This window comes from Coregonus clupeaformis, chromosome 12, assembly GCF_020615455.1.
Source record: "Coregonus clupeaformis isolate EN_2021a chromosome 12, ASM2061545v1, whole genome shotgun sequence".
Lineage (NCBI taxonomy): Eukaryota > Metazoa > Chordata > Actinopteri > Salmoniformes > Salmonidae > Coregonus > Coregonus clupeaformis.
In genome coordinates this window covers 62,814,806-62,830,887 of record NC_059203.1, presented here as the reverse complement: position 1 = coordinate 62,830,887, position 16,082 = coordinate 62,814,806, and the positions used below count along the sequence as shown (strand labels likewise).

General features: G+C 44.2%; 1 protein-coding gene across 1 annotated transcript in view; it reads left to right on the top strand.

The window, feature by feature from the left end:
• The first annotated feature begins 4,482 nt into the window (after nt 1-4,482).
• LOC121582951 (cell migration-inducing and hyaluronan-binding protein-like) overlaps nt 4,483-16,082 on the top strand; it is a 127,907-nt gene continuing 116,307 nt past the window's right edge. The window contains exon 1 of the mRNA XM_045223996.1: nt 4,483-4,627. The gene's annotated coding sequence lies outside the window, so the exon portion shown is untranslated. The remainder of the gene's footprint in view (nt 4,628-16,082) is intronic.

Here is a 16,082-nt window from a genome sequence, read left to right as displayed (position 1 = left end):
GCGGGAGAGCCGCATAGTCCAGTAACTAGAAACCCTGGTCTAGTTGAACACCTGCATAGATAACATTCTGACACTGTAAATGCCTGGTGCTCAGCCCAGCCATGTGAACTCAAATGTCCTCTCACAACGACACAGGGAGAGAGCGAGGAGGAGGAGAGGGAGATATGTACCTTTCTCCTATTAGCCGGTGCGAGTGAAAGCCAACATTTCAGGGAGGATAATCCGTCTCCACAAACAACAAGGAGGCTAGGCCAAATCTGTGCGCCGTATTTAATGAGGACCTCTGACTGTGTGGAAATTACATTACTATAGTCTACTTCTGGATTGCGATAGTAGGCCTATTATGCATATATATATATATATATATTATGCATCGTTGTCTATACTGCGATACAGTATCTTCAGGCGGAGCGGGGAGCTGTCTAGCAGTGAGGAGCTAGATTTTATGCAAAGCGACTTTTTGGCATGCATGGCATTTTACACTTAATTAACTCGGAGCATGTTCACGGTGCCACAGTGTCCCGGTATTAGGTAAACATGACGGGGAGGGCAGCCAAAAGCCGGTGATAATTCCTCCAGCACTGTCCCTTGTTCTTGCTCGGAAGTTAGTGCTACTGTCACACACACACAGCGCTCTTTAGCTCTGGCGGGTTTCACTTTATTCACAGTTATTGATCAGGCAACGTTTCATAATCAACTGATTGAAAGTAGTTATATAGTTCATAGTCTATTCATAACTCTGTTTATAGCCTTGATCATTTAAACGGGAAACAGGCTAATTATTCAGTAGTGTTTAGCCTACTCATCCACCTCAGCCGTCCTATCTCGAAATATCCACCGCCTGTGTACAGTTTCATGGCTCAAATTCCATTTAACAGCGGCCCCTACGGATGAATACTGGGAAATATTTCCCAGTAGGCCTATTCATCCTGATAGCAGCTGTTTATAGGGCTAGGACAGCTCCAATGAGGTGGTCTTTCTGTAGCCTAAGGCTATGGCAGTACTCAGCGGGGATTTCTGAAGGCTAACTGGCCGGCTATCCAGACCTGATCCAGACTAACCTTTTTTTTGATTGACAGGTGGTTTTGATTTAAGCAGTGCCTAACCAGAAAGAGGTATGTTAACTTTGATATTGTCTATAGGCCTATGGAGGCCATATGTATGGGAAGCAGGAAGTTTCCGTTTGAAGGACTGATGTAGGTGCAAGCCTAATAGCCTACACTCTTAGAAAAAAAGGTTCTGGATAGAACATCCCCAACAATTGTATTGCTTGCTTCATAAATGGCACAGCTAAAGGTTCAATATGGAACACTTTTGTAGGGTTCTTTGATTAGAACCCCAGGGTTTCTTTTTCACTGAACCAAAATTGGTTCCAAAAGTGTTCCATATTGGTTCTCCTGAGTGGCGCAGTGGTCTAAGGCACTGCATCGCAGTGCAAAACTGTGCCACTAGAGATCCTGGTTCGAATCCAGGCTCTGTCGCAGCCGGCCGCGACCGGGAGACTCATGGGCGGCGCACAATTGGCCCAGCGTCGTCCAGGGTAGGGGAGGGAATGGCCGGCAGGGATGTAGCTCAGTTGATAGAGCATGGCATTTGCAATGCCAGGGTTGTGGGTTCGATTCCCACGGGGGGCCAGTATAAAAAAAATAAAAAATAAATGTATTCACTGACTGTAAGTCGCTCTGGATAAGAGCGTCTGCTAAATGACTAAAATGTAAATGTAAATGTTCCAAATAGAGTCCTTGGGTTCCATATAGCAGCCTGGTCTCATAGACTAGACTTAACATAGTAAATGTAAATCCTGAGCACTCAAATTAGTATGATATGTTACTTTTGGTATGGTTACATAAGACAGAAGGTTACTTAAAGAAAAGGAGGGTGGTTAGGGTTAGGGGAAGGGTTAGTTAAAAGGGTTAAAGTTAGGGTTAGGGGAAGGGTTAGCTAACATGCTAAGTATACTGAACAACTATATAAACGCAACATGTAAGGTGTTGGTCCCATGTTTCATGAGCTGAAATAAAATATCCCAGAAATGTTTAATATGCACAAAAAGCTTATTTGTCTAAAATGTTGTGCACACATTTGTTTACATCCCTGTTAGTGAGCATTTCTCCTTTGCCAAGATAATCCATCCACCTGACAGGTGTGGCATATCAAGAAGCTGATAAAACAGCATGATCATTACACAGGTGCACCTTGTGCTGGGGACAATAAAAGGTCACTCTAAAATGTGCAGTTTTGTCACACAACACAATGCCACAGATGTCTCAAGTTTTGAGGGAGCATGCAATTGGCATGCTGACTGCAGGAATGTCCACCAGAGCTGTTGCCAGAGAATGTAATGTTCATTTCTCTACCATAAGCCGCCTCCAAGGTTGTTTTAGAGAATTTGGCAGTACATCCAACCTGCCTCACAACTGCAGACCACATGTATGGCGAGCGGTTTGCTGATGTCAATGTTGTGAACAGAGTGACCAATGGTGGCGGTGGGGTTATGGTATGGGCAGGCATAAGTTATGGACAACGAACACAATTGCATTTTATTGATCGCAATTTGAATGCACAGAGATACCGTGACGAGATCCTGAGGCCCATTGTCGTGCCATTCATCCGCCGACATCGCCTCATGTTTCAGCATGATAATCGCAAGGATCTGTACACAATTCCTGGAAGCTGAAAATGTTTCAGTTCTTCCATGGCCTGCTTACTCACCAGACATGTCACCCATTGAGCATGTTTGGGATGCTCTGGATTGACGTGTACGACAGCGTGTTCCAGTTCCCGCCAATATCCAGCAACTTCACACAGCCTTTGAAGAGGAGTGGGACAACATTCCACAGGCCACAATCAACAGCCTTATCAACTCTATGCAAAGGAGTTAGTTGTGTCTCGCTGCATGAGGCAAATGGTGGTCACACCAGATACTGACTGGTTTTTCTGATCCACGCCCCTACCTTTTTCTTTAAGGTATCTGTGACTAACATATGCGTATCTGTATTCCCAGTCATGTGAAATCCATCGATTAGGGCCTAATACATTTATTTAAATTGACTGATTTCCTTATATGAACTGTAACTCTGTAAAATCGTTGAAATTTTTGCATGTTGCGTTTATATTTTTGTTCAGTATAGTTACAAAGTAGCTAAAAAGTAGTAAGTAGTTGAAAGATTGCTAATTAGCTAAAATGCAAACGTTTTCCATGGGTTGCTAGACTTTCGCGAATGTCTAGCAACCCAAAGGTTGTGTGTTCGAATCTCATCACAGAAAACGTTTGTATCTTAGCTAATTAGCAACTTTTCAACTACTTACTACTTTTTAGCTACTTTGCAATTACTTAGCATGTTAGCTAACCCTTCCTCTAACCTTAACCCTTTTAGCTAACCTGTCCCCATAACCCTAACCTTAACCCTTTAACCTAACTCCTAATCTTAACCCTAACCTTAACCCTAACCCTTAGCCTAGCTAACGTTAGCATTAGCCACAACAAATTGGAATTCGTAATACTTTTTGGATTTTCGTAACATATTGTATGTTTTGCAAATTCGTAACATATCATAGGAATTGTATTTTGTAACATATCATACGAAATGGATGATGGACATCCACAAATTAATACATACCATACGAAACATAAAATATCATACTAAATGCAGTGTCTCGGATTGATGTACAGAATAATACGAAATGCTCTGAGACCAGGTTGTGACCAACCATTTTCCCCTTAAGTAACCATTTGTCTTATGTAACCATACCAAACATATCACCCTAAATGGAGCATCTCGTATTTGCGTACATAATAATACGAAATGCTCTGAGACCAGGTTACAAGGGGTGCCATAAATGAAGCTAGCAGCACCCTTGTTGGTTCTATCCAGAACCTTTTTTTCTAAGAGTGTAAACAATCTAGCCTACTCTACAAGAGAAATCTATGTTTCAAAGTTCAATTTCATGGTTTCAACCTCCTCAAAAACATATGTTTCCAATGCCAATAAAGCCCCTTGAATTGAATTAATAATAATATAATATGCCATTTAGCAGACGCTTTTATCCAAAGCGACTTACAGTCATGTGCGCATACATTTTTACGTATGGGTGGTCCCGGGGATCGAACCCACTACCCTGGCGTTACAAGCGCCATGCTCTACCAATTGAGCTACAGAGATGGGAAGGGTGATAGGGAGAGAAAGAAAGGTGGAGAGGAATGCATAGAGATGGAGAGGGAGAGAGAGAGATGGGTGGGTGGGTAGTGAGAAAGATGGGTGGGTGGGTGGGTGGGTGGGTAGTGAGAAAGATGGGTGGGTGAGTGGGTGGGTAGTAAGAAAGAGTAAGTAAGTAAGAAAGAGGCTTGCGTCAATGGAATGATAGAAATGGCTTAGAAATGAACGAGTCCAATGAGTGCGCTGTGGGCGTGTCCTCCTGCCTCTGCTGGTGTAAACAGCATGTTCAGAAGCGCCAGGCTCGCGCGGAGCGGAGAGGAGATGAGTGTATAAATATCAGAGCGCCTCTTCTCTCCGCTATACCAGACCTGACACATGAACTCATTGTCCCTGTCACATCTCCTGTGTGTCCTCACCAAGACCGCACTTCCCAAAGGAGTCGACTAGACAACGGTTGGCTTATGCTACAGGTTGGTGCGTCTCTCGATCTCCGTGGAGTTTATAGGCAACTACTAAATATTTTGGGGATTTTAAAACAACTCCAGAACGCTGCGCGCCTCTCTTTTGCTCTTCGCTCCGCTCTTACTCGGGTGTCAAAGACAAAGCCACCGGTGTATCGGTAGTCTAGCCTGCTAATAGGAATATAACAGACTGTTTTGGGTCGTTGTGGACTGTACAGCCTACAGAAAGAAGCGGCCAGTGCCAGCTGTGGCTGTAAGGACCAGAGGTGTTTGTTTTCAAGGTGCGCCTTTTTGCGGTTCGTTCGAGCTCATCTCCTCCCGGTGTCATTGATCAGTGTCAAAACAAATCGGTCTGCTCGTGCCATTAGCTTTTAAACAAATATATTTGTATCCCTATATGTAATTAATGCAATTTACACAATGCCATCCTTATAGACTTTGACCGTGTATGACAGCAATACTGGTACCGTATCCGTGCATAGACGACTTTATCATGTGCCAACACGTTTCACCGCGAAAGCAAGCACAACTCGCGCAAGTGGTAGCATTGTTAAAATCACAAATTCTATTTATAGGGCTGTTTCGTGCATGATGTTGTATAATATGATACTGTGCAGCAAGGGTAGCCTATGTTGTGTATATTCACGCGCTCCGTTCGCATGTGCTACTGTCTCTTGCGCTTGCTTCTCGTAACGTGCGCGCCCGGAATCGCTGCTAGGAGGCATCAAGTGCACAGTCATCAGGTATGTGTTTTTTATATTCTTCCTACATTGCGTGATTTTCAACATGTCTATATATTATTCAAGTTGTATTATATGGTTTGCCTATAGTATTAGTGTTTTTTAGATTGATGCGCCCATATAGGAACCTATAGCTAATCGGTGATTTAATTGAACTCAGCCAGTATAGGGAGGTAAGAGCAGCGTTAGTTTAGTTTATACTAGCCTATGTAGCCTATATGTTAATTCATTATCAGGATATGTGGAATGAGTGATGAGCATGTGACAATTCAGGTTTGACTGATGCTGTAAGAGAATATTGATGATGAATGTAAGACATGCTTAGAATATGACAACATTTGAGCTTCGGCTGTTTAATAAGTGAATGGATTTCCTGCTGTAATTGAAGTCTTTAGAGGGCTTAGTGGTCAGTCAATAAGCAGTGTGTGTATATGTGTGTGTCAGATTTAAGAATGGGAAAACGTTAACCCTGTACTGCCCCCCCCCTTCTTTCAGTCGCTCTTGTAAAATATGCATAGCTAGCAGAGATGATGATGATGATGATGATGATGATGATGATGGTGGTATCAAATCTCAGGAAAGGAATGACTAAGACCGGATTTCAAGGACATAATTGACAAGAGCCCTGCATAAGAGAGAGAGGTGCGAGAGAGAGAGCAGTGAGAACAGCGAGAGAGAGACAGAGAGAGAGGGAGAGATGTTTAGAAGCAACAGAGGTCCACATTAGAGCCACAGAACAGGGATTGAAGTAGGAACACCTATTGGAACCATGTAATCAGTGCTGGGAATCTCAAAGCATCTCAGAGAAACAGCTACCTGTGTTTGACTGACAGCTAGAGATTTACAAACTAATTGGTATATTCAGAATCTACTCTGGTTTTCCACACATAACCCATAACTGAGGAGAGGAGAGGAGAGGAGAGGAGAGAGGACAAGAGTGGAGAAGAGAGGAGAGGAGGAGAAAGGACAGATGAAGAGAGGAGAGAAGAAGAGAGGAGAGGAGAAAGGACAGATGAAGAGAGGAGAGGAGAGAAGGAGAAAGGACAGATAAAGAGAAGAGAGGAGAGAAGAAGAGAGGGAAGTACCCAGAGTCTTGAGAAGAAAACAGGAATACAGCAGGTGAGTGCAACCTTTCCTTGTCTTCTTTTGACTTGCAAATATGACTGTGCATACATGGCCTAAGGGGCAGGTGTGTGTGTGTGTGTGTGTGATACCCTCTTACCAGGGTTACTCTTGAAGACATCTGTAGAATGAGCAGAATAACAGAGACAACCCCATTTGTCATGAAGTGTTTAAAATAGGCACTACAGTATATCATATGTCAGTGTGGTGGTGGATATCACATACTGTAGGTGTGGTGGTGGATATCACATACTGTAGGTGTGGTGGTGGATATCACATACTGTAGGTGTGGTGGTGGAGACACTTATAGATTAAGATGGGGGGAGGACGGAGAGATGCTGGGAGAGAGAAGGAGAAAGAGAGAGAGGGGAAGAGATGTCTGGAGAGGGAAGTGTAGAGAAAGAGAGAGGGGAAGAGATGTCTGGAGAGGGAAGTGTAGAGAGAAAGAGAGAGAGGGGAAGAGATGTCTGGAGAGGGAAGTGTAGAGAGAAAGAGAGAGGGGAAGAGATGTCTGGAGAGGGAAGTGTAGAGAGAAAGAGAGAGAGGGGAAGAGATGTCTGGAGAGGGAAGTGTAGAGAGAGAAAGAGAGAGAGGGGAAGAGATGTCTGGAGAGGGAAGTGTAGAGAAAGCGAGAGGGGAAGAGATGTCTGGAGAGGGAAGTGTAGAGAGAGAAAGAGAGAGAGGGGAAGAGATGTCTGGAGAGGGAAGTGTAGAGAAAGCGAGAGAGGGGAAGAGATGTCTGGAGAGGGAAGTGTAGAGAGAAAGAGAGAGGGGAAGAGATGTCTGGAGAGGGAAGTGTAGAGAAAGCGAGAGAGGGGAAGAGATGTCTGGAGAGGGAAGTGTAGAGAGAAAGAGAGAGGGGAAGAGATGTCTGGAGAGGGAAGTGTAGAGAGAGAAAGAGAGAGGGGAAGAGATGTCTGGAGAGGGAAGTGTAGAGAGAGAGAGAGAGGGGAAGAGATGTCTGGAGAGGGAAGTGTAGAGAAAGAGAGAGAGGGGAAGAGATGTCTGGAGAGGGAAGTGTAGAGAAAGCGAGAGGGGAAGAGATGTCTGGAGAGGGAAGTGTAGAGAGAGAAAGAGAGAGAGGGGAAGAGATGTCTGGAGAGGGAAGTGTAGAGAAAGCGAGAGAGGGGAAGAGATGTCTGGAGAGGGAAGTGTAGAGGGAGAAAGAGAGAGGGGAAGAGATGTCTGGAGAGGGAAGTGTAGAGAAAGCGAGAGAGGGGAAGAGATGTCTGGAGAGGGAAGTGTAGAGCGAGGGAAAGAGAGAGAGGGGAAGAGAGGCTGAGAGGGAAGTAGAGAGAGAGAGAAAGAGAGAGAGGGGAAGAGAGGCTGAGAGGGAAGTAGAGAGAGAGAGAAAGAGAGGCTGAGTGGGAGCAAGAAAGAGATTGAGGAGAGCTATAAAGAGAGATGGAGAGAGAGAGGCCTACAGTCTAATTATTACTCTGACAGCTACCAGTATCACTCCATCTATTTGAGCCTGTTCTGGGGTTTTCTTAGCATAGAAATATAATGACTATAAAGGACATTCCATTCATGTTCTTGTGGCTCATAGTGGCTGCAGCAATCAAAATGCTCAATGCATTGACTCATATCATATCCTCATCTCTCAGACTCTCATGGCCATTCTAAATGCTGTTTGCATGCAGCAATGTTTGTGTGTGTGTGTGCGCATGCAACGATATGTAGTGGACAAATCCAGTGAATTTCAGGCTGGTGGAACGCGAAGCAGCGTGCTACTCCTTTTTGTCACATCCCTTCTAACTTGTTAGCAGCTCGTCTGCATTTTTGTCTGAGCTATGTTCAATCTGCTAGGTCTGTTTCTATGTTCAATATGCCAAGTCTATTTCTATGTTAATTCTGCCAAGTATATTTCAATGTTCATTGTGCACGTTTTTTTATATGTACATTCTGACAAGTCCATTTCTATGTTAATTCTGCTAGGTGGTTTTCTATGTTAATTCTACTAGGTCTATTTCTATGTCCATTCTGCTAGGTCTATTTCTATGTCCATTCTGCTAGGTCTATTTCTATTTCCATTCTGCTAGGTCTATTTCTATGTCCATTCTGCTAGGTCTATTTCTATGTCCATTCTGCTAGGTCTGTTTCTATGTCCATTCTGCTAGGTCTGTTTCTATGTCCATTCTGCTAGGTCTATTTCTATGTCCATTCTGCTAGGTCTATTTCTATGTCCATTCTGCTAGGTCTATTTCTATGTCCATTCTGCTAGGTCTATTTCTATGTCCATTCTGCTAGGTCTATTTCTATGTCCATTCTGCTAGGTCTATTTCTATGTCCATTCTGCTAGGTCTATTTCTACTGTATGTGGGCGAGTCACTCTCTGAGACAGAGATTCAGGAGTTCTTGGCACACATCTGTTGTGGAACACTGGGGTGCACACACACACACACACACACACACACACTGCCACCGTGGATGAGTGGGCGAGCTGCCAGAGGTCACCATTTACTCCAGGAAACCACCAGGGCTCCAGCCCTTCCCTCTCTCATGTGCCTGTACAAGCCTTCTGGCTTGGCGAGTTGCTCTCTGCCTCCTCCTTAGGAAAATACCAGCTCTTCATATTATATTGTACAAGGTGCGCAGTCAGAAACCAAATGGCACCCTATTCCCTACATAGTGCACTACTTTTGAACAGGGCCCAATAGGGAATAGGGTGCCATTTGGGATGTATACCCTAGTAGTTTTGGCCTATCCATCATGCCCTTAATGGGGTGTGAAATTGATCCAAGTGGTTGTTGTCCCGCCTCGCCCTGCCAGCCTTGCAGCTAGTTCCCCCTGGCATGTATCTTAGGATTCATCCCAAATGGCACCCTATTCCTACAGTGTGCACCATTTTTGACCAGAGCCCTATGAGCCCTTGTCAAAAGGAGTTCAGTATGTAGGGAATACGGTGCCATTTGGGACGCAGCCTGAGGCTAAGGATTTAATTAATGAAATAAAACTGTGATAGGTCCAAGAAGTGGATAACATGGTGTAAATTGATACCCAGCGTTTCCTTGGCTTGGCTTAGCCTCTTGCTTTCTTCTCCTCCACTTGGGGTTATTTTGGTGTCCAGCTACATGTCTTTGTGTGTGTGTGTGTGTGTGTGTGTGTGTGTGTACATGCATGTGTGTGTTATTTTGGGTGGTTGTTTGAGGCCTATGGGCTGACTTGTCTAGCCCTAATGTGACCCGGCAGACAGACAGACAGGTGGACACTGACAGATCTCTCTCACTCTCACTCTGACCCTTCATAGTTCTCACAATATGTCACATTGATTTAGAAGTACACTCAGAAAGGCCCTTACAAGGACACGTTGTAGACACTTGGGCTAAAATCCTATCTTGAGGTCCTTGCATGTAACTCAAGATTTCCATACAAATCTATTGACATCAATGCATACCAGTGGTGGCTGGTGGCACTTTAAATTGGAGGACGTGCTCATAGTAATGTCTGGAACGGAATCTATGGAATGGTACCAAACACATGATACCATTCCATTCCATTCCATTTCAGACATTACTATGAGCCATCCTCCCCTCACCAGCCTCCACTGATGCATATAGTAAGTTATGCACACGTCTAAGTAAAGCACACACCACAGGAGGCTGGTGAGGGGAGGACGGCTCATAATAATGGCTGGAATGGAGTGGTATTCTGTTCCAGCCAGTACTATGAGCCTGTCCTCCCTAATTAAGGTGCCACCAGCCACCTGTGGCACACACATCACAAATGAGGTTTTTCACATTGTTTGACACAGGACTTACTGTACACTGTATAGCTACTTTGTATTGTAGTCTGAAAGAGGTTCCACTGTCCAAACAGAAATATCTAATTGGAACTGCGATAGTAGAGCTGTAGGCTTATACATTATTGAATAAGACTAGCTAGCGTAAACGTGTATGAATGATGACGTGTCCCATATGAAATCCTCACATGGATAAAACATTTAGAATTCAGATTTAATAGATAAACAGTATGCCTTAGACTGCGGGCTGCATTCAACAGTTAACTTCCTGTTATCCAAAATGCAAGCTAAGCTATCTAAGGCTCTCCAGTTGGAAAGGGGCCGTATGGATCCTTTTTCTCTGGTATTTGTTGTGTGCCTGTGTTTTTCATTTGTCAGTGTGTGTGTGTGTTTTGGTATCTTGATACAAGCCCTTAGAGGCTCGACATGATGGGCCAAGAATGCTTCATGTCTAATCAGGGTTTTCCTCAGCAGCCATTTGACCTGACATGGTTCTGTCAGACGAGATGCAGACGGGCCACTCTCCATACTGTCTAAACATCACACCACTGTCCTCATGTTCTTTACGGCTTATCCTGAGGAGACACACACACACACACACACACAAACACACACACACACACACATACACATACACATACACATACACATACACATACACATACACACACACACACACACACACAGTTGGGACACCTGGCTGTATATGCAAGCCCGACCTAGCCCGACCAAGAGATGTGCTTGGACAGGCTAGCCTCAATATCCTCATACAGGAGGACTGCAGTGTGTGTGGCAGGGTTGGGCTGGCGATGAGTAATAGAAGTGTAATGGAGAGCGGGGGTTAGGCCTGAAACCACGGGGGGATTGGATTTGGCAACAGGGTACATTTGGATGATTTATCATTAAGGGAGCATTGTGCATGGTAAATGTTAACATTAATGCCCTCAGAACAGTCTCAATTCGTTGGGGCGTGGACTCTACAAGTTGTCGAAAGCGTTCCACAGGGATGCTGGCCCATGTTGACTCCAATGCTTCCCACAGTTGTGTCAAGTTGGCTGGATGTCCTTTGGGTGGTGACCATTCTTGATATACACGGGAAACTGTTGAGCGTGAAAAACCCAGCAGTGTTGCAGTTCTTGACACAATCAAACCGGTGCGCCTGGCACCTACTACCATACCCCATTCAAAGGCACTTAAGCCTTCTGTCTTGCCCATAAGCCCTCTGAATGGCACACACACACAATCCTGTCTCAAGGCTTAAAAATCAGTCTTTAACCTGTCCTTCATCTACACTCATTGAAGTGGATTTAACAAGTGACATCAATAAGGGATTCATAGCTTTCAGCAGGTGTTCATAATGTTTTGTCCACACATGTCTACTCTCCTCTGGGATATGAGAGCCAGAATGTTACATATTCCTCTAATAAGGCATCAACCTCTAGAGTATTCATCTCTTACCCTACGAGGTCCGGAGCCTGCAGATTTTCTGTTCTACCTGATAATTATTGCACCCACCTGGTGTCGCAGGTTGAAATCAGTCCCTGATTAGAGGGGAAGAATGAAAAAAAGCTGTGGAACCGGCTTCAAGGGCCAGATTTGAATTTGACGGCACTAGTGTGTAGGTGTGTGTGTTGTAATGAATTAGAGGATGCGATGCACAGAGCCATATCTCTTGGAAGGAGAGTAATCCTTGTGGAGAATGGGGCAGGTTTGTCAAAGCTGACATCTGTCAGAACAGGAGGGAATAAACTACCTGTCACTACCTAGAGAGTATGGGGGGGTGATGGAATTGAGGGAGGGAGGGAGAGAGATAGAAGGGGATGGAGAGAGGGATGGTTTGGAGAGCGATTTGGTTTGACAGAAAGAAGGAGAGGAAGATGGGATTGGAGAAAGAGAGAGGGGGGTTGAGGACAGAGACAGAAAGAGAGAGAGAGAGATCCCATCATATTCCCTTGATGAAAAGAGGAAATGGATAGAGCTGGTAGAATACCAAACAAGTTACTGTCACATCTTGGAGGAGAAATAGGACTTTTTCCATCCAGCCTATCACAAATCATAGGAGACATTTTGTCACCACCAGGTTTCGACTGGTTTCATTTTGCAAAGAAAAACACATTTAACGCTTGAATCAATCTAATACAATCTGAGAATCAAGCTCTCAAGGAATAATATACTGTAAGAGAACAAACATCTAAGTAATGGGGGGAGAAAACATTTCATGTTATTCATTTTCTGGATTTCTTTCATGCAGGACTGAGTTGAATAGACAAAAAACCTAAATGTGACTTGTGATTTTCTCTGTGTTTCAGGAAGACTGTGGGAACAAGAGTGGATCCAGCCCGCTTGACTGTGGTGACAAGGTGAGTAAACACACACACACACACACACACACACACACACACACACACACACACATATACAAATATACACACACAGATAAAGCTGTGTAAGCGCTCCCCGACAGCTTGCTCCCCAGTGTTCTGCAAGGCACAGATTCCATCAGTCAATCCCCAGAACTGCATGTTGTTATCACAGTGTTTGTGTGTGCTTTTCTGTGAGTGTGTGTGTGCTTTTCTGTGAGTGTGTGTGTGTTCTTTTCTGTGAGTGTGTGTGTTCTTTTCTGTGAGTGTGTGTGTTCTTTTCTGTGAGTGTGTGTGTTCTTTTCTGTGAGTGTGTGTGTTCTTTTCTGTGAGTGTGTGTGTTCTTTTCTGTGAGTGTGTGTGTGTTCTTTTCTGTGAGTGTGTGTGTTCTTTTCTGTGAGTGTGTGTGTTCTTTTCTGTGAGTGTGTGTTTTCTGTGAGTGTGTGTGTTCTTTTCTGTGAGTGTGTGTGTTCTTTTCTGTGAGTGTGTGTGTTCTTCTCTGTGAGTGTGTGTGTTCTTCTCTGTGAGTGTGTGTGTTCTTCTCTGTGAGTGTGTGTGTTCATCTCTGTGAGTGTGTGTGTTCATCTCTGTGAGTGTGTGTGTTCTTCTCTGTGAGTGTGTGTTCTCGCCACACCGTGTAGTGTAGTGAATAATGGATGTGTGAAAGTGAGAGACCTCAGTAGAATGTGACTGCAGGGAGGATTGAAAAGAGGGCTGAGTCTTTCATCTGCTGCTACATGTCAATCTCATCTAGATGATGGCTGTCGTATGGCACACAGTTTATGTGTGTGTGTTTCTCTCTCTCTCTCTCTTTCTCTCTCTCTCTCTCTTTCTGTATATATCTCTATCCAAGGCCAGTTGCCGATGTCATTGTTGGGAGTCTGTCTGTCTGTCTGTCTGTCTGTCTGTCTGTCTGTCTGTCTGTCTGTCTGTCTGTCTGTCTGTCTGTCTGTCTGTCTGTCTGTCTCCCCAAGGCTTGTTTCTGATGTTAGATGGTTGGTTTAACCTAGTAATTCAGCAGTACCAGCCCCAGATTTGTGTCTCGTGTTCTGAATTAATGTAGGAAAACTGGAGAGGCAGAATTGATTACATCTTTTAATTTTGCTTAGCTCGGATGATAAGTCATGTTGAGGTGATTCCGACGATGCTAACGGCATGTGTAGTGTGTAGTGTGTAGTTGTTCACTTGAGCATGTATTACTTATTCAAGACTTATATAAGCTAACAAGATCTGTGTGTGTGTGTGCGTGCGTGCGTGCGTGTGTGTGTTAAATGAGACCCCAGGGATGTGTATGTCCTCCTGATGTAGTTTCTCCAGTCATTGGAGGTGAGTGTGCTTTTAATTTGTTTTTAGGCCAGGACCCATACAGAGTGTTTATCATAGCGTGGGCTCTTTCTTCCCTACAGGATGATGTTCAAAGGCACTTAAATCTTTTGTCTTGCTCATTCACCCTTTGAATGGCACACATACATAATCCATGTCTCAATTGTCTCAAGGCTTCGAAATCCTTCTTTAACCTGTCTCCTCCCCTTCATCTACCCTGATTTGAAGTGGTTTTAACAAGCAACATCAACAAGGGATAATAGCTTCCACATGGATTCACCTGGTCAGCCTATATAATGGAAAGTGCTCTTAATGTTTTGTACACTCACTGTACGTGTGGGTGAGTGTATGTCTGCTAAGGTGTGGAGAATCAGAGCAGGTGGTCAGTCCAGTTCAAGTGTTCAGCAGTCTGATGGCTTGTAGATAGAAATTGTCTCCGAGCCTGTTGGTATCAGACCTCATGCTCTGATACCGTCTGCCCGACGGTAAGGGAGTGAACAGCTGGTGGCGGGGGGGTGTGGGATCCTAGATGATGCTGCAGGCCTGCCTCAGGCATTGTTTCAAGTAGATGTCCTGGATGGGTCGGAGCACGGTCCCAGTGTGTGTGTGTGTGTGTGTGTGAGAGAGCATGTGGTTGTGTGCATATGTGTGTTTGCGTGCATCTGCCTGAGTGTGCGTGCATTCAAATCTGCTGTGTGTGTGTGTGTGTGTACATTTCAAGTTCCCCAGCACCCAGAGGGCTATGAGATGGGAGAACCCAACCCTCCCAGAACAAGAGCATGAATATAGATAGAATTTAAAAGCGAAGGAAAGAAAGCGTGAAAGAAGAAAATGGAAGAGAAAATATGTTCTTTTTTCTGTAAGGTTATTTTCCTGATATCTCATACCAACTGGGGAGTTCAGTCTAGATGTTTACAAGTCTTCCAGAAATTAATGAAAGGAGAGATTGTTGAACAACCATCACTTTGAAATTCAATGTATTTCAGTGATATACATTTTCAGAAGCACTCATTTTAATACGTATTTATTTCTATCCTAAAACTAAACTATTGTCAAGACATTATTTCTTGTGGATTGTTCCATGACAACTAGTTTGACAGGTAGACATATTCCATTGAGGAAGGGATTTCGTTTTGCACTAAATGGTAGAAGAAGAGGGTCTTCGTCTTCTCTCACTCTCCACTCTAACCATAGCTGAGACCAGTAATGCAGCTGTAGCATACGGACCTGAACTGAGTTTTTTTTATTGCTTTATATCTCTCCTCTCCGCCTCCCTCAGTTTCTAAGAACGCCTTTGTGTATTTTCAAAAAGGCACCTTCAATTGGAAGCTTGAAAGAGCTTGAATCACTAAGTTTTGTCTGGAATTTGCAGCGATGATACGTTATGACGTGTGATGTTTTCTGTGACTGTGTGTGTGAGTGTGTATGTTTGTTGTAAGAGGGTGTGGGTGTGTGCTGTGGTTTGGAAGAGAACAATGATAAACAGGTTTAGTGAATGAAAGCATCTTGTTGTTTTTAAAAGAAGCCCCAGTCCTTTGGATTGTTTTTGTTTGACTAAACAGAATTCCATAGCCTCTCACTACAGATCCAGATTGTGTTGTTGTTGCGATGTGTTATTGTGTTTTGTGCTGCAACATATTGCGTTGCTTTGTATTGTGTTGCATTATGTTTTGTAGTGTAGTATTGCATTATGTTGTGTTGCAATAGATTGTGATATTACAGATGTTGAGAGCACAGGAGGTGTGCACAGATGGGTGTGTTTGTTAGCTCAGGCAAGACGATGTTACATACACACAGTGAGCGTGGCTACATCCATCCTTCCTTCAGAGAGAGGAGAGGAGAGGAGAGGAGAGGAGAGGAGAGGAGAGGAGAGGAGAGGAGAGGAGAGGAGAGGAGAGGAGAGGAGAGGAGAGGAGAGGAGAGGAGAGGAGAGGAGAGGAGAGGAGAGGAGAGGAGAGGAGAGGAGAGGAGAGGAGAGGGATCGAGATCTCCAGGTCTGTCTGTTCTGCTGAATAATTTCTCTCAGATTTTTCCACTGACTGTCACTATGGAGTAAGTCTGTGTTGGGCTACCCATCTTAAAGATCATCCCAACTAGTGACAAAACCCAACATGATACTATTGTACACTGCTCAAAAGAATAAAGGGAACACTAAAATAATACATCCTAGATCTGAA